The sequence below is a fragment of the Dicentrarchus labrax genome, unplaced genomic scaffold, assembly GCF_905237075.1.
Source record: "Dicentrarchus labrax unplaced genomic scaffold, dlabrax2021, whole genome shotgun sequence".
NCBI lineage: Eukaryota > Metazoa > Chordata > Actinopteri > Moronidae > Dicentrarchus > Dicentrarchus labrax.
In genome coordinates, this window is record NW_026136721.1 from 25,313,977 (window position 1) to 25,332,896 (window position 18,920).

General features: G+C 37.3%; 1 protein-coding gene across 2 annotated transcripts in view; it reads right to left on the reverse strand.

The window, feature by feature from the left end:
• The window catches only part of rnf24 (ring finger protein 24), a 37,395-nt gene extending 32,166 nt beyond the window's left edge, over positions 1-5,229 (reverse strand). The window contains exon 1 of one of the 2 annotated variants that reach the window (XM_051384456.1): positions 4,705-5,229. The gene's annotated coding sequence lies outside the window, so the exon portion shown is untranslated. Of the gene's footprint in view, positions 1-3,878; positions 3,970-4,704 lie in introns of those variants that run through there. The other variant, XM_051384457.1, reaches the window with a different exon arrangement.
• Positions 5,230-18,920: the final 13,691 nt, after the last annotated feature.

An 18,920-nucleotide genomic window follows, 5' to 3' on the forward strand; every position in this document is an offset into this window, starting at 1 on the left:
TAAAAGGTGAAAGAAAAAATTTTAAAAAAAAAAAAAAAAAAATTACCATTTTCCTTTTTAAAATGTTTTTTTTTTTTAAAAAAAAATGTAAAAAAAATTTTTTTAAAAAAAAATAAAAAAAATTTTTTTTTTTTAAAAAAAATTTTTTCCAACTAAATTTTAAAAATAAATATAAAATTTTTTTCTTTTGGGGGTTTCCTTTGGGGTTTTAAGGTTTTAAAACATTGGGGTTAAAACAAAAATTTTGGTTTTTAAATCCCGCTAACCCTCCTAAAACTTTTTTTAAAAACCACCTGAAAAACGAGAACTTTCCGAGGGAAACCAAACCCTTAAAAATAAGTCTCTTCAAAAAAAAAAATTTTTTTTTTTTTTTCCGTAAAAAACAACACCCTTCAATGCCTTACAAGGCTTTATGTACAACTCCAACTGTCAAACAGATATTGTGACGTTAGAATATCAATATAAATTCAATATAGCGTAGCATTCAGCCTTTTTACTAGGCAATCCATTTGTATTGGTGTGTCACTCTGCATAACATGTATTGTCAAATTATGTAGCAAAAATCAGCAAGCAAGATTAAGAGTCAAATATTGAGTTTAAGTGACAACATGGGTTTGTGCAGTTGTAGTTAGGGATGTCCTGATCCAATCCAAGTCATTTAATATTGAGTATCTGCCGATACCGAGCCCCGATCAGACACTTCTATTTTTTTTATTTAATTTTTTTTTTTAAATCAATGCCCAGTGCACACTTTAACTACATTAAAGATATTAAAATATAGTAGTATAAAATAACAAACCCTCCGTGATCTTTTTGGTCTTGTTGCTGTTGGGAGTTTCTCTCCAGTGTTTGTTGCATCAGTGCATTTTCTACCTGAGTTACCTGAATGAATCTAAAATATGTTCATCGTCTCAACATCTTTTGCAGAGATTACATTAATGAATCACTCTTATTGGTTTTTTATTGCACTTGCAGTGGCTGTTTCGGGTACCTACCACTCTCTTCTCTGAGCAGAGGCAGCCCCGCCCACTGACGTAAAACAAAGATCGAATCGGGACATCCCTAGTAGTAGTAGTTATGGTGGACTATCCTGTCAGCAAAGAGTTGGGTCTTATTTCTAGGGATGCCCCGATCCAATTTCAAAGATCAGTATCAGAGCTGATATCAGCTTTATTGAGCTACATTGATCTTTTGTTTTATGTCAGCTGTCATACAGGTGTTTTTAGTACAGCTGATTACATTTAGTCTCGAAAAGTTAAAGACTACCCTACTACTACTACGACTACACAAAAGGTATTTTAGTTTATTGCTACTACTGAAAGGAGTTAAAGGAAATACTGAATTATGTACAATAGATTCCCCTTACATTTTCCCCAACTCTTAATATTAATTCTCCATATTGTACCTTAATTATATGTGAGCACTGCAGGTTCTGAAGAATTCACTGAAGTCTCAAATGCTGCAGCAGTCAAGCATGTATTTTCCAGGCTGAGAAACGCGTATTTGGAACATGTTCAACCAGTTCCACATGTTTTAAAGGAGACATTATTCTCTGTTACGTAATGTGGGATTTGATGATTTTAACCTTTGCCCTCAAGTTCCATACACTTCATCAATGTCCGGTAATGCTCATTTCCTGTTAACTGGAATATTACACAACTGGCATTAATACAAAGACTGTGAGAAATTACATTCCCTATAGTGCCACTGACTATAAGGATTAGGGGTGTTTACAAGGCGCTCACAGTCAAAGTCATCTGAAGTAATCCCTATAATCACAGGAGTGTGATTTTATATTTGGCAATATTTGGTGTCAACACACACAGCTGACCCCCATTTCTCTCAGACTATCTAAAGATCCTTTACAAAGCTATCTAAATACCAAAACCTTACGGTTACAGAAGTACAGCAACTACATGATGCTTTGGGAAAGGTAAGGGAAAGGTAAGGAAAAGAGAAAGTAAATGAAGGAAGGCACAGGCTCCAGTTGTTCTCTATAGGTAATACAGGATTAGGCTGTACCAGCTATTCGTAGGTACAGAAGGTGAGCATTTCTAATAATGATGCAATTTCAGTTTTCTTTATACTGAAAATATTGGCCTAACCTCTATGGAAGTAACGTTATCATTACAATGATCTACTAATATTGCTAAATAGATGGTCCATGTAATACTAGGCAACTTCTTTGGCTCATTTTTTACCCTAAACGCTGCAGGTATTAGAGCTTTGTGTATCTAAGATCAGATACTACTAGAGGGCATTCACATTTGTGCAACACTTAGTGCAGTGCAATGTTTAACCACTCCAACTCATGTCAGGTGAGTGCTAATGCTCACACTGTCAAGCATCTCTGATCTCTACCAATACCCACTCTTTTAAAACACATTTTTCAGGAGTTTTTCTTGACAATACAGGACAGAACTCACTTACAAATGGTCACATAATTAACCGGTATTAGTATTAGTCGACCTAGTATTGACACATTTATTCCTCCTTTTTTAATGATGCAGGGTTCATACATTCATGCTCCCAGCTATCAGCCAATTAAAAGAAGGAGTAGAATTTACAACATAAATCACTTTGGGGATATTTAGTCATTTTAATCAATTTCCAGCCTCTACATTTCCCATTTTCCCAAGACGCGTGGGAACCCTCTGTACTGTCTCAAATTAAGCCTTTGGGACATGGTTGTTACATTTAAAGGATGGCATTGAGTTACAGAAGGTTTTCATCTGTACTCTGTGTGCTTTTAAAACAGAAGTCATCATACATTGTAACTTCTGTTTTAAAAATACAGTTTTTCTTGCTTGCTTTGCTTTTATAGAGTTTAGGAAATTAAGCGTGACAGTGTATCAATTTTCTTCCATTTTGGACAGTCATGTGTACAGTGAAGTCAATGGTATCACTCTCAGAGGTCATTGCACAGAAGGTTTATCAAATTTGAACTTTTGGTGCAGTCCCAAGTCCATCAACTGCATTGGTGCGAGGTTGTAGCCAGTCAAATAACATGAATTCAATGCACAGTTCAGTACTGTAATCTGTTATATTCTCTCAATAGATTCTAGAAAGGGACATTTAGGACATTGTGCAATGTGTTGTGATTATTTCACAGCTGCTTCCACAATAAGACGTCACTATGAACACATTTTCTGGCACCGTCATTGCTGCATTTGTAGGGTTGAGTAACAATACTACTTACATCCGTAGGAGCCTTTTCAGGAAGTTCAACACTGCCTCTATTCTGGACAGTCATGGGCACAGGGCCATTAATGATATCACTCTCAGATGTCAGTCAACATAAAGTTTAACAAATTTGAACTCTCGGTGCAGGCCACCATGCACCATAGGCATGATACAATAAAAAAGATTTCATGTCACGATTATCTTGGCCAAAATAATTGCGATACACAATATCACTGTGATAATCATGAAAATATACTTCACACCTTTAAAATGGCACCGTCCCCCTGTCTAAAATAAAATCAGGAAATCAACACAGGACTGTATGTTGGCAAGCAAAACAGCTTTCAAGTTTCACCAAGTGTCCATAATCCACCACAAGCGCAAGACTCAAGCGAGTCACCAAACAAACAAAATCACAAATCCTACATTTGCCTCAGAGGCTTAACAATATGTGGAAGATACTTAGAACAAAGGAAGCAAAATGGTGATACAAATTAATCAAAGTTGGGATTTGATGTATGTATAACATGCTATTAACAGGCCTGGTTTTGGGGAGGACATTGTACATGTAGTCTCTGGTTACTTGACAGCTTACTTCACACAGCCGCTGTACAAAAGAAAAAATATTAACATGATTTCTGTCACCATTTAATCAGCGTGGATACCATCAGCAACTCATTTTCTGCTCCACATACCTGTTTCTTCACAGAGCACACAACCTATGCAGTCTCATGCTTGCATCGCTGCCAGCCGTACCCCACGAAGGATTAGCGTGTTGGTTGCAACCCACACAATGCTGTCAGTGTTGACGGAAACACAGAGAAAGCCCCCACTGTTTCCCCAACCATGCTGTTTTCACAGCCTGGATAATAGTGAAGTGAGTTCAGGTTTAAACCATGGTGGCTGCTCTATCGGCACACCACTGTAAACCACTGACATGACCATAATCAGCGAAAAATGTGCAATTATCACGGTGATAAGACATCATTAATGCAGGCGACTTGTGGCCAGTCACTGAGCGCTATGAGAGCTAACTGAAATGATTTCACATCACGTTATCTTACATTAAGGCAAACTGGCATCTTTACGTTGTTAGTAATTAATCAATTATCGGTGGGTGTGGGTGTGTGTGTGTGTGTGTGTGGTTTTAACATTAGCTTTTATTACAGGACGGGAGATAACTGGGCGTAGGCTCGCTAGCTAGCAGCTTTAACGGCTAACCGTAGCTACAAATGACATAGCGTTACTTAACGTCAACCCGAAGCAGCCCGAATTAAATAAAAACAAATCATATTAAACAGTCAGCGCATAAACATTTTTCCACATGCCCTTGAAAAGTATGTGTCACATTACAAAATGACTCGCATGCTAAAGTTGTTACACGTTTTGACTGGTACTGAAGACGAAATATGACAATGCTCGTTGGCACATAACGTTACAACCCAACGGTTAATAACGGTTATCGGTTAAGTTAGCAGTTAACGATGAAGGGTTAAAACAAGAGGATTGGTGTCCACTCACTGGTAGTAGTAGTAGTAGCTCCTGTTGTGTATTTCTTCACACACTCCGCTGGAAGGCTTTTCTTTTTCTTTTCTTTTTTTTTTAAAAAAGAAGCGACCCAAAACTGAAAGACTTTGTTAAGAAAAAAAACAAAACAAAAAAACGCCTTATCTTAACATAAGCAAACCAGTGCTGCTGGGCGACCTCATCACACACCCTGAGATATTGACGATGGTTGGCGGTTGTGGTAGAAAAAAAACACAAACAAACCGATAAATAAATAAAGCCGCAGGCAGCGGTGGATGAATGTATGTCGTTGTCAGGGAGGGGGGGGATCCCGAGATGGGCTTACTCGTCGTGATTTCCCTATAATAAAATTTAAAAAAAGCCCCAGTCGTTGGTAATGGGAATCGTGGTTGACAATCTGCACGGTAAACGTCTGTTAGCCCACTACCACCAGTAGCTAGATCCCACCTCCTCCTCCCTGTCGGCTCAGCATACACAGACCGATGCGTTCAATGCCGCTGGAGGTTTTGAGGACAGCGTGTACGAGGGGAGTGATGCTGAGAGAGAGAGAGAGAGAGAGAGAGGGAGAGGGAGGTAAGGAGGGAGGGAGGAGATGCTGCACATGGTCACGTAGCTGATTGCAAGTGATCCTTGACAAATAAATGGTTCAAGCTAGAACCAATAGTGGTTCTTCAGTGGCAGGGTTGGGGGGGGTAACTTTGAAAAAATATCCAATATAGTCACTAATTAATATCCTGATTAAAAATGTAGTCAGAAATAATCCAAGTAACCTATAACAATTTTAGAGTAACTTGATTACTCTCTGTTACTTTTGGATTACCTCAACACCAAATATGCAAGTAAAAAAAATGTCATTAAGAAGACAAGACCACAGAGCAATAACCTTGGAAAAGAGAATGGAAACGGAAACATTTTTAGCATCAAAAGTCCTCTGCTCAGTTTATTTTTACAGACAAACTGTTGTAATCCTGCTAAATAATCCCCATTTGTACTAAACGTAACAATAATCTGATTACCACTTTATTTCTGTAACTGTAATGGATTACAGGTACTTTTTTTGTATCCTAAATACTTTACTCAGTTGCATGTAATCCGTTACTCCCCAAGCCTGTTTGACTGTGATGCCATTAAGTAAATTCGCCGTTTACCTCCTGTTTGTTTAAGTTATAAGTAGAAAAAGCATGTTAATAAAAATATGCTTTTAAAGTGTGGGATAATTTAAACTTTTTGGATTTTGTCTTTGTGCATGTTAGGCTTTATGTACATAACAGTTTTATTGCACATAATGGTTGTATTGCGCATTCTGGGAACAATATGCTAATAATGTGAATAATAGCCTACACTTATTTAGCTACAGCATGTTTTGCCATTTCATAACTTCTGTAGGTTTGTTGTTTTATTTTGAATAGGCAATGACGTTTGCAAGAACTGCAAGTAGAAGTTCCTCATTCAAAATATTACTCATGTAAAAGGTATTATCACCAAAATGCATTTAAAGTGTCAAGAGTAATCGTTATGCAAAATGTTATCAGCATTGTAGTGTTGTAGCCAGTGAATATGGAGTTTTTAACTAATTTAAATGCTGTTGGTTAGTGTGATCTAGATGTGATACAATGCATCAACCTTTTAAAGGATGTCTTACTAGAAAGTAGAAGACCTATAGAAGGTTGTGATGATAATGAAAATACCTTAAATATGTGAGTTTAAAACACTTGTTATTTTAAGCACTTAACACAAAAAGGATAAAGGTTTTCCTTACTTAAAGATTTCTTCACCACTAAGAACCATCACTGGCTCTACATTGGACCTTTATTTTTAAGGGTAGTTTTCTGCAATACCAGCAAGCAGTGTTTATTCATGTCTGCCTACTGTAGTGAACTGTACGCTGTTGGTCTTTCTCAATGACGGTGATGGTGATGATGATAATGGTGATGTCTCTTTCAGTAAGGGGTGGATCGGGCTGAAAGACAGTCACACGTGGCGATAATAACTCAAAATTGCCTCATGAAATGTTTTTGGACGTCATGGCTATTTTTAAAGCTGTTTTTCTTCTTGTGATTTTGTTCTGAAACATGTCATATGTGCGAAAGGAACAAAGTAAGCCTGAACAACAAAGACAAACAGTATGTCCCCGAATATAAAATAATCTGAGATGTTTTAGAGATTGTTCTGGTGGACAATTCAGACTCCAACAAATGACCAATTTGTCATTTATTCTGCCATTAAGGGACAAAGGCAGGCAGTTTGAACATTGGACATTCAGCATATAAGGCTATTCTCTTAGATTTTTATCCAAAACACTCTTTTAATTTACTATTACATTCATTCTCTGTTGTAGATGACCGTTTCATTCAGCTTATTTCATATAATTATGTAGACAACATTTTGCCTCCTTTTATGGTATTAGATATAAAAATGTCTAGATTAAAGTTGTCCTTTGAGTCCAAATTAGTTTGAGCACCCAAACAGCTGTGAATGAATAATCTGCTTGGCCCATGTAGGCAGTGCAGTATCATTTATCAGCTCACAGGTAACAAGATTACCACTAACAGGCTGAGAGCTGCAAACTCACCTCTGATTTTACCAACGGAGAGCAGCACTCGTCTGGAACAAGAGGTAGGTTTAATCTACACGTTTTAGCAATAATTCATAAAACTTTGAGATGAGAGGCCTATAATTACTATAAAGTATATTCCAAGTGTTGTTATCAGGCCTTCATGGGGATATTGTCAATTCTCACGTCTCATTAACATTATACATTTCTATAGCCTGATAGTAATAAAAAAGTGTGGAACCAAGTTGGAATTTCTATATTGATGATCAATTTCACTTGTCTTTTATTGTATCTCTCACATTAAAAAGATTTGGGGTTTTCACATAATACTTGCCACCTATCACTAACACTTAAATATAACTATCCATTATAGCATCAGTCATCCCTAGCATTGTAACACATGATGTTAATCAGACTATTGGTGTATAATAATATAACAATCATTTTCTCATGGTAACTGACAGCTAAAGGTGTGGGAGGTTGATGTGACACATTTGCTGAAACTCACTGCCAACTCTCAACACACACACACACACACACGTTTCAGCACTTCCTCCTAAGAAATATGAATACCGTATCCAGGAAGCCACACTTTGGCCACCCAGCCCGGCACTTCATTTCCTTTGAAACTAGTGGAGGAGCACGGCCATTCCCCAATGCACATCACTATGAGCGCATGTCAATGAGGTGCAAATGACAGGGCTGCATTGTGAGATGGGCGCAGAGTGGGAGTGCCATGTGACACTCCTGAATGGGCTGCCGGGGGTCGTCCGGGGGGGAAGGATGGCAGCATCCACAAAGGCCCATTGAAGGATTGCAGACTAGGTACAAGACTGGCACTAGTCCTCCTTCCCTTCCATGGGATGGCAGGAGGAGGCTGCTGCTTGGTACTGACTGAATGGAGGTATTATTTCAGAAGAATTGGAGAGAGAAGGTTTATTATCACTGTGTTACACTTCCTTCAGTCTGTTGATGACCATTATGTTCACTTCTGCATTGCATATACACTACTGTCTTGTGCGATTTACCACCGCAAGTCTAGAATAGCCTGTTGTGTTTAAAAAATGAGAGTCATGGAGAGATACGATTTTTACTCTGTCATGGGTCAAAGTAATAACTGACTAATTTAATTCAGTTACAAAAAGTAATGGTCAGAAGAAGTAAAACCTGATGACAATGTATGTTTTCACCAATACTTTCTATTATCTTGCACCTCTAAAATGATAGCTGTTGTTTTCCCTCACTGGGATCCAACACACTGGTTACAGTCACTGAGAATCATCTTGTTTCATGTTAAGAACAATATTAGATTGTAATAAATGTGTGTTATCAGTCCTAAATAAAGAATGGTTGCCAAACTTATTAGACTATAAAAATCACATGTTGATGTCCACGGTTTCAGGGAAGAAAAATGCTGTTACACACAGAATTACAATACACAACATGTCTATCTAGTCCTGGAGATGATTTAGTGAGATATTGGCTTTTGTCTATGTCCAAACTCTTTGTAAAATGTTAGCTTGTAGAAGATGACTTGTGTTTCAGCATGAGATGACTATGATAAAATTGCATTCAATCTCCAAAAGAGCAGGACTATATTCAGTATACTCTTCAGGTGCACTTACTCTAACAGCACTATAACACAAGTGCAGTGCAGTTACTGTAAAACCAATCAATAGTGCAGATTATACACCATACATCTATTATATATGATTTCCTTTACACTAAACAGAGACTGTGACATATTATGTTGCTGGTTAGCTTACAGCTTCTAACCACCACTATATATACATAAACATATATATTTCAGTGACATCCTTTTGTGTGGTCAATATTTTAAGTAGACTGTTTATGTAGAATTAGAAACTTGAACAAATTGACAAACCTTAAATCACTTTGTTTCATTTCCAGTGTAATGTTTGACTGGTGCATTTGTACTAAGACACATTGCACCGATGTGTATTTGCTGTCCTCTAGTGGTGATTATAGTGCATTACAATTTTAAATCATATGCTTCAAATTCTGAAATAGGACAATGCAAAGGTACAGTATAAAACTTACATTGTACAGTCAACTAATGTGAAACAGATGAGGCAACATTATTAGGTAGGAAGGCTATATTTATAAACATAAAGTGCAACATTTGAGGTGTTCTGTGTGATTTTAAAAGCATATATTATGCTTACATGGTATATTTCCTGCCATATGGCTCGTAATAAGTCTTCTGCATGCCAAATAATCTTATATATGAAGCATTTCTTATATCATTTCTCATGTCTTCACCAAATCGGTTCAGTATGTTTTGTTTTACTGTTTTTATGTTTATTATTTATCTGTATGTTTTTCTATTTAATGGAAGTAGGCTTTAGAAGGTGATTCATGTGGATCATGCCCTGTGGGCTAAGATGCCCTGTATTAGACTATAATATATTACGTATTATTATGTTTGAAATGCACAGTCTGCAGCCTGGCCTGTAGAGGCCAGAGTGGTGCTTTTTTTAGCCCACTGTGGAGTCTCCGGAAAATTAGATCTACTCAGCAGCATTTACTGTATTACAGATGTCATGATTATGTTACAGGTATTGCACTAGTGTATTTGTGTCCAGGGTGGTTCAGTATAGCATTCAGGTAGTGTAGCTCAGTGAGTCTCACTGCTGTTAGAGTAAAAAAAAAAGCTGCTGAGTGTTAAAGAGTTGATTTTAAATTGCTTAGCTATAAATATTTAACCAAATGTTTTATCTCTCTGGTCTCAGGTCCCTGGGACTTTGCTGACAGGAATAAAACAAAACATTATGGTCTAGCCTTTTGTTTCTAAACAAGATATCTGAAACATGTTTCCAGAAGATATTAAGTCTTTACTATCTTTAAAGTTGTTTATATCATCAAAACTTACTACATTTATTAATTAATTAATTAAAACCTATTCTACTTATTTCTGCAATCTTAACTGAGCTGAAACTGCTCTTTAACTTTGATTTATTTTATGTATTTTGTTTCATTTTAATGGTCTTTTGAATTTTATTTTCAACTTCATTATATTTTATTTTTTGATATTTTTTGATATATTAAGTTGCACTTGTGTTTCAACTGTGCTATATGTAAACTTTAATTACTTATAGAGAATGAAACTGTGTGTAACTCATTTATTGAAATGTGGTACTAAATAAATTGTGTGTATATTTCTCAGATAGTGGATTTCTCAGAGAAGAATATTACCACCAAATAGTCACATTTCAAATCCACAAATCATGTAAACAAAAACAAGTTTGTGCTCAAGTGATTTACGCAAGAGGAAAGGATAAGTTGCATAATGGGGTCACTGTGTACAATATCTAGAATTGATGACATTCTTTATTGTAAAAATCATTATAGGATACACCTTTCATATATGTGACCTACAGAATATGCAGATTGTAAACTGATGTTTGTATTTTTTGCAGCACATATGCCAAGCTAATTTAGCATAGAAGAGCTATTTAGCTCTTTCAGTTATCAATACCCTTGATTACCCAGAAGTTTGAACTCTGAAATGTTTGATCGTGTTGCTGGATATGCAGTAAATAAAGTAAAGGTTTGTATTCTTAAAACATTGTTGCCTTTTATTTTTATTTTCCTCTCTACTTTTCCCCAGAGACATTAAATCGTGGTTGATTTTCCTGCCATACATTGTGTATCACTGAATTGTCTGTGTTGTGAAGACAGAGAATTACTTGTACTTGTACAGGCAGTTGCGTTTGCATCAGCTGATCGGTTATCAGCTGTTTCATTCCTGCTTTACCATCAGTGGCTCCTTGACGTGATAATGTACCTCGCCCTGATTGGCTTTCAGCTATCTAGTAACAACAAATAAATCCTGTTGAGCCAACAGCCATCTCTGACTTTTTCTATGCTAATCTGTGCTAACTGAGCAGAGGGCAGTGAATAATTATGGCAGACACAGAACAATGAGTTTATTGACCTTTTTCAGATGTATTATTGGCCCCAAGCTACTACTTTGGCTGTCTTTTTTATTTTATATGAGCTTTTAGAGATGCAACATGTCATTGTCTCTTATAACATAGTATAACATTGTGCTAATTGTTATTAATTAACTTTAACACAGAGACCCATTGGAGTCAACATTATATCCACTACAAATCTGCTGATGCAGTTACAGATAAGCCACGGACGGGACTTTGTACAATGTTTACAAGCCTGCCAGCTTGAATTCGAAATTAGACGAACATCCTCTGAGAGAGTCAACTTCTCCTGCAGTCTGTGTGACATTTAGAATCAGCGAGGTTGTGCGGCTGCAGTGTATGTTTTGTAACAGGAGATGTCCACGGTCACATAACTCCCCCAGCTCTCCCACTGAGACACACATAGCCTGTGACGAGGCTGCATATCAAGTGACAAACACAGGCAAGATGTGTTTGCTGATCTCACATGGAGCAAAGTGGGCTGTAGTACTGCTGCAAGCTATGCACAACTGTGTGTAAATGAGGAAAGGATTTGTCAAACAACTGCAAATTTATTTTAGAAGCAACACTACGAGTGATTTTTGCATTGTGTCATGATATTGTAATTTGCCCATCTGTAATGGAGACCGTATTCAAATTCATAATTCTGCAGAATGTGAGTCCTCTAGAAACATTTGTCAGTAATCTTCTAAAACAACGTGAGTTTTCATAAGATCCCCTGACAATTAGGCATTTCACTTCAACACTTCAAGCTTACATTAATCAATATTTTTATATTAACAAAGGATCAGATAACCATGTGTGATAGAAGCGGTCGCTCTAAATGATAACCCTGTACAAAATTATCAACCAACTCAGCGGTTCCCATCAGCATTTTAGCTTTGTTTTGGTTTCATTTAACTGTTTTGGTTTCTTCTCATCTGCGTTGTTTTGGTTTTCTGTTGTTTTCTCTGGTTGTTTTCAGCACCACACATTAAACAGAAACAGTTAGTGATTAGCTGGTGAACATAGTGGAGCATTTAACAGCTCATGTATTACTCAGGAGTTGGTGGAGACCAACAGAGTAAACAGAAGAGTGAATATTGAACTTATATTTGTCAGGGGTCCTGAAATACGAATCCAAATGAATGATAATGTTGCTTTATATGGCATTATTTCAGTGTCAGCTTGTTGCGCTTCCAATAATTTATTAATGCTGCTTTAAATAAGATCATTAATAAATGTTACTGGCCTTTGATATGTAACATCCTGCTTCTTCCAAACCTTTAGTCTGGGTAAGCTTTGTTACTAAAACTTCAGAGGGGTTGTGAGCACCTTAAAATGATTGCGTCAGGGTGCTGGTCTCTCATCCCTTTCCTGGACTTCTAAAATAACCTCCATGTGCACGGGTCAGGTCAAAGGGTTATCACACACTTCCCATTCATGTCCTCCCTGTCGGACCACCGGATGAGACACCCAAAGGGACAATAATGTAATTATCATGCGTCATTTTTTTTTACTTTTTTTGTTCTTCAGGCCAAAGGTAATGCAGGAAGCTGATATCATTATTTATCATCCTGCTCCTCCCTTTTGTCTATCTTCATCTGCTTCCTATACCTACTAAAAACTCAACATTCATCTTACTGCCTCTTTTTCCTTTGCTGTGTCTATTGAAAGTACTAACTTATACTTTGAGTTAGTTGAGTAAATCACAAATTGAATGAGACTGAAGTGAAGAGTATATGGGAGAGTCCGTGGACGCGTGGTGCCAAGGCAGACTTAAATCATCACAAATATCAGCGACACAAAAGAAAAAGTGTACAGTTTAATTTCTTATATTACTGTTTATGGTAACCTGATTACGAATACCATCTACATGTTTTTACTGCAAATTGATGAAGACCTTACTTCCTTTGTGTTTAATAAAGGCTCCTTCCTGGAGTCTTCTCATCACTGTGACGTTGCCAGGCAACCAGTGTAGACTGCAGGAAGCCACTGTACCCCGGAAAGAAATAGCCAGGCACATAATCCCATGAAACTACAATGTGCTTCTATACTTTGGTGTTTGTATGACTTGAAGAGCTTTAGAGGTGTTGGAAGGAGGGCTTTGTTACCCTTGTACAGAGCCAGGCTAGCTGTTTCGCCCATTTCCAGGGTTTGTGCTAAGCTAAGCTAACTGGCTGTATCTTCATGTTTACTACACAGATGTCAGAGTGGAATTGAACTTCTTATGTAACTCTCAGCAAGATTGTGAGAAAATGTATTTTGAACTATTAATCTAAAGCCTGCCTTAATTTGATAAATAAATCCAGCAACATATTTCAGCCTGTAGCAATTTTAAGTTGCTCAGGAGAAGCTCCTCCCAATCACTTTATTATTTTATTTCTTTGAATCATATTAAACACTTTTTGTGTGTACGTGGAATTGCAGAAAACATATTCAAGTGAATTCAATTAGAGCTATGTATATTGTGGTGGATTTACTCACAGGTTAATCTATGTGTATAAAAATAAGATTTAAAACAATTAAGTTTGACTAGAAGACAGAGCGACTTTTTCCGTGTGTGTTTCCTTGAATACATGTTTAATATCTTCAAGAAGAGATTTTGAATAATTTCCCCAACAATAGTTGGAATACGCTGAGTGCACACAAAAAAGACAAAAGTCATAAGTACATGTGATGTTCTTGCTGTAAGCTAAAATAACTTTTTGTTGACTGGGATAAAAGGGTTGGCCTTGAAGTGCCTCTGTCAGTGTCTTTGTCCTGTTTGCAGGTTTGTGTTCCTCCATCAAACCAGACAGCACTAGTTTAGACAACGGTGTACAAGGAGGATTGCAGCCTGTTTTGCTGATTCAGACAGTGAAAGTGGAAATGGACCAAGGAATTTAATATGCTGAGTCAAACATACATCCAGTCAAACAAATAACAGATTTGACACTGACAGTAAGAAAGTAAGTAAGTAAGAAAGAGTGAGTTTTGACAATATAGTTTTGATTTGATTTAGCTGTAAAAATACAAAATGGTGCAAAAATGTAACAGAGTGGAACCCTCCTACAAAAGCCTAAATAAACCATATAACAATAAAAATACTCATAAGTAGATAAAGGAGCAAATCTGTTGCAATTTGATGAGAAAAGTAAAAACGTTTTGGCCCAATCCTTTAGTTGTTGATTAATAACATTCAAAAATAGATTTTCTATTCATTTAGATTACAAATAATTCTCTTTTACACAGCGTAACACAAAGGAATTTGTTTTTCTATGTTTTTTTTTCTATTAAATTTGAAGAAAGTTCACTGAATTATATTTATCAGCCGTAAAGCCAGTTTTTGATTAAGATTTTGGGCAGTTTCAATTTCTTGAGACAGACGTGAACAAAGGTTTGTTATTGTAATTAAGAAGTCATTGTCTTGAAAATAAAGAAACTAATTGTTCTATGAATGACTCATTTGTTTTACCCTGCCCAGCCACATCTCAACATTTCTCACGCCTTTTGTTTTATTCTCATGCTGAAATCCTGGAGGAGATTTATGTAGGTGGTATGTAGACTCTAATAATCCTTGTTAAATTCTGCAGCAATGGCTCTAAAACCAGGTAATACAGTATTTCAGAACTTTATCTTTAATGATTTATCAAACATGTAATTCAGTCTAAAAGAGAATTCTTGTCTTTGCTCAAGTTGGTCTTATATTTAATTGACTATGGCTTGGAAAGCAGAGGTCTATAAAGCTAAATTTGGCGAGAATGTCAATGTAGTGTGGCCAAAATATTCACAATTGTACCACTGTGGTACATCAAGGGGAAAAGTCTTATTTTTGAAATGGATGGATACGCTTTTACGTAGATAATCACAGACATGCTAAAAGTAAATTGTGTTTGGAGAACAATTACAGTTTCCCTTTTTTTAACGAATATAAAGGAGGCAGGAGATTGTTTTATATGCCTGTGTATCCACATTTATACCACTCCTCAGCCTTAAAATAAGCTGCTTTGTCCTTTGGGTCATTCTCTGAGAAAGGCAATGTACTAGTTAACCGGTGTGATGGAGAGAGACTTGAGAGTGGGTGGAGTGGGGGGGGGATTTGGCCAAAACACATGTGACAGGGCTCCTTGTTACACTACAACAACAGAAAACTCAGACCTCTGGCCAAGACCTGTTGCGAAACCAGTGGTGTGAGTGTACACAAAAGGGAGTGAAATAGAGTAAGGGGCAACGTGGGTGAGGGGAGAAGTGAGAAAAAGACCTGAGAATGATAGTGAAATCCAGCGTTATTTGATGTGTTTGCTGAAAGAAGTTAACAATTTAAGTGATATAACAATTCATCATACCACACATTGTGAGTCTGGCCATCATACAACTCATGGAGCTAACATCAGCTTACTTAGGTACAGCCGATACAAGCAACAGTAACCAAGGGGAGCAGGGCTTAGCAACCCGTCAATGAGACTTGGGCTTGACCTCAATATTTATAAATCCTGGCTACAGCCCTGTTCTGCTTAATGGAGACAACATTTATTTTAACTATCAATGGTTTTTATTTGCTCCAGACAACTCTTACATAAGTAAGAATGGTCATTGTCCTGCACTGAACTCTACGGCTGATTCCCTTAACCTCCGAAGTGGATGTTCTTTTCCACTCATGGAAGACCTTGAAGTCTGACCAAGTAAGTTACACTATAACAATAAAGCTGCCATTAAGGAGTGCACTCTGATTGGTCCTTCATGGTGGTGGGGGTAATGAGTCACTCTGTAGCTTTCATGCAGGTTGCTGGTTGCTGGGGAATGACTCAGGATCATGAAAGGCAGTTGTAGCCAGCTGACTGACTCCCCTCTTCTCTGAGTTCCTGTGCATGCTCTGACTGACCCATCAATGAAAAGCCACTTTCTTCCCCCTCTCTGGTGCGTGGCTGTGCAGGAGAGCGAAAGGGAGGTGGGAAAACGATGGACAATACAGTAACCCAACGCTGGCCGGGCTCACAATGTGACGTCTCTGTGCCCTGGTGGACCAACAAACAGAGAGGCCTTTCTCATGATCCAACTGCTTCACCAATCCCACGCCAGCATTCCTCTGCACTTTAATTATGCAGCAAACACTTGCAAATTCATGTGCGAATCACGTCACCTCGGCTGGGACACCCTGTAAAGTAATTAAGATAGCAAATGAACATGTGATCGAAGTGGACCAATACGTGGAGAGGACATAACTGTCTTGCGATTGCATAATCCTGTCAATAAAAGACTGAGGCTGATTGTTTTATCAGTCTTGATGCATCTTGTAGGGGCCCCACGGGTTTCCTGCTGTGCCCATACAATTTTAGCTTCAATGAGCACAGTATGGCTCCATCCCATGTCAAAACAATAATCCTATTAATAAAAATATTCTACTTTTTTTCTGGGCAAGTGTTGAATATATCTTTATATTATTTTCACAGCTTTTTATGAAATTTAGTTTGGCTATTTATTTATATCTTGCACTGTACTGTAACTCTTTATTCTGCTTTTGTTAATTCAGTTAATTTCTGTTTCATTAATTTCTTCTTTTAAAATCCTTTTTATGTGTCTTTTTATCTTGCCTCATATCTCTGCTATTCTGTGTTTGTAGGTTGTATGTCCTATGTAAAGCATGAATTGCTTTGGTGATGAAAGGTACTAAACATATACACGTACTGAACAAATAAACTTCAAACAAACTACAAGTTGCCTTGACTTGCCTTGACATATATAGGATACCAATTAATGTACGATGGCACACAGGTGATATATAAGCATGAGTGTAGAAAAATATACCATGATATACTTAACTGACGTATTTAAGTGCTTGTATTTCATGCATTAGAGTGTTCTGCCACAGAGTTGTGCACAGGTTAATGAACTCTAATGAGCTCTTTGCACTGAACACTATAAATGCAGTACAAGCAAGTTTCCACGTGTGTGCTCAGTCCATCAGATAGGGCTCTTCCAACTATAAGGGCCTTTCACAACGGTGCACCTACTGTGACGCCAAAGAGAGCCATTCCAAAGAATGAAAGAAAAATGTGGTTACTGCAGTCTTTTTTCTTTCCTTTGCACGATCCTCAGCCAGTCAGTGGATGCTGGTACGAAATGTAAATTACATAAATTATTATGTAATTTCATGTTTATTCCAAACAAAAGCTAAGCTAGGGAAGTCGTATGGAACCAATTAATTCAAAGCATGACGATGAAGCTGAAGTAACTATATGAAGATCAGTATCTTAACACAACAACTTGAAAAGACATTGGAGAATCAGAACAACATCTCTGCCAAAAAGGTAAAGCCAATTGAACAATGAGCAACAGTTGAAAAATAAAAACTGTGGCCTCACTTGGAGAACCACAAAACTAAACTCTAACAGGGCCAAACAACACATGAATTTTGCTCTGTTGAGAAATGGAAGGCAATGTTTGTTTTTTTAAAATTGTAAATTGTAAAGTTTGGGTGCTTATATGAGAAGATGCCTACTTGGTGTATGTAAAATAATCATAATATGATTGAATTCAGCTTCCTGCAGAGGTTCAAACTGTTTTGTTTGTTAAGTTGGTACGTGGAAATCACATTGCAGGTGTGATATGCTTGCCGGATCTTTTAGATCATTAATCATATGAAAGCCGTGACACTGGACATCATATCAAAACCTACTGAGCTCATGAGTCCACGATTCCCTATCCTCAGATCCAAAGGAATATGGGACTAAATGTTGAGATTATTTTTAACTGAACTGTTTTGTGAACATCACATTTTAAGTTTATTTCGCAAACTTGTTAGCCAATAGTTGCATATTGACACAGTCATCAGCAACATTATAATTCATTTGGAGTCGTGTTTCTGGTAACTGATATTCCAATATTCAGTCTGCTGTTTGCTCTGATTTTGGTCTCCACCAACTCCTGAAAAATGTGTCTCTTTAGCTTTTAAATGCTCCACTATGTTCACCAGATAGGCACTAATGGTGTCTGTTTGCTATTTGGTGCTGAGCAGTTTCTGAGTCTTGCTTAAAAATTATGTTATATTATAAAAATATCAATTATAGCCACTTTAAGAGTCAAATTTAAAGATATCAACAACCTAGTATACTGAAACACTGTAGCTGTAGTGACACTGTCCTCAGTGGCTCGACTTGATAAAGTGACTTGTGCTATTCTTCCTTAATTTGCTCTAACTGAAGTAACAATATGATATCATACAAACACATGGGAAATTGGTCATAAAGCTGTCATTTATTTTAATATTGCCACTATTGTTTTGCTTTGGTGTAATGGTTTGTGTAAAGATCCGTAGGTTTCTATAGCAGCTTGTGCCATTCTCTGCTGATTATTCAAATGATTGTCTGACAAACATCCTTCTTTTAACAAAGCACAGACAAAGGCGCAGAACAGGAAGGGAGGCAACCTGCAAGATGAACTTCAGCAATTATTGGCCCGTACACAGACAAACGCTGATGATATCCAGGAGGTTCGCCTTACCACTGAATCATCCACATGACTTCCTGTTGATTTATGGGTTTGGACCTGTAGACAAAACAGCTGGGGATGGCCTTTCGGACAAGTTAAAGGGCCAACCCACCAAAACAAACAATGCCTGCTTCCTGACAGATTTCCTGCTCAGCAACATGAAGCAAATCAACCACAGGCACCATCATCAATTTAAAAATACTGTCTTGTCATTGAGAAGACGCCTTTTGCCCAGACTACTATCTAAA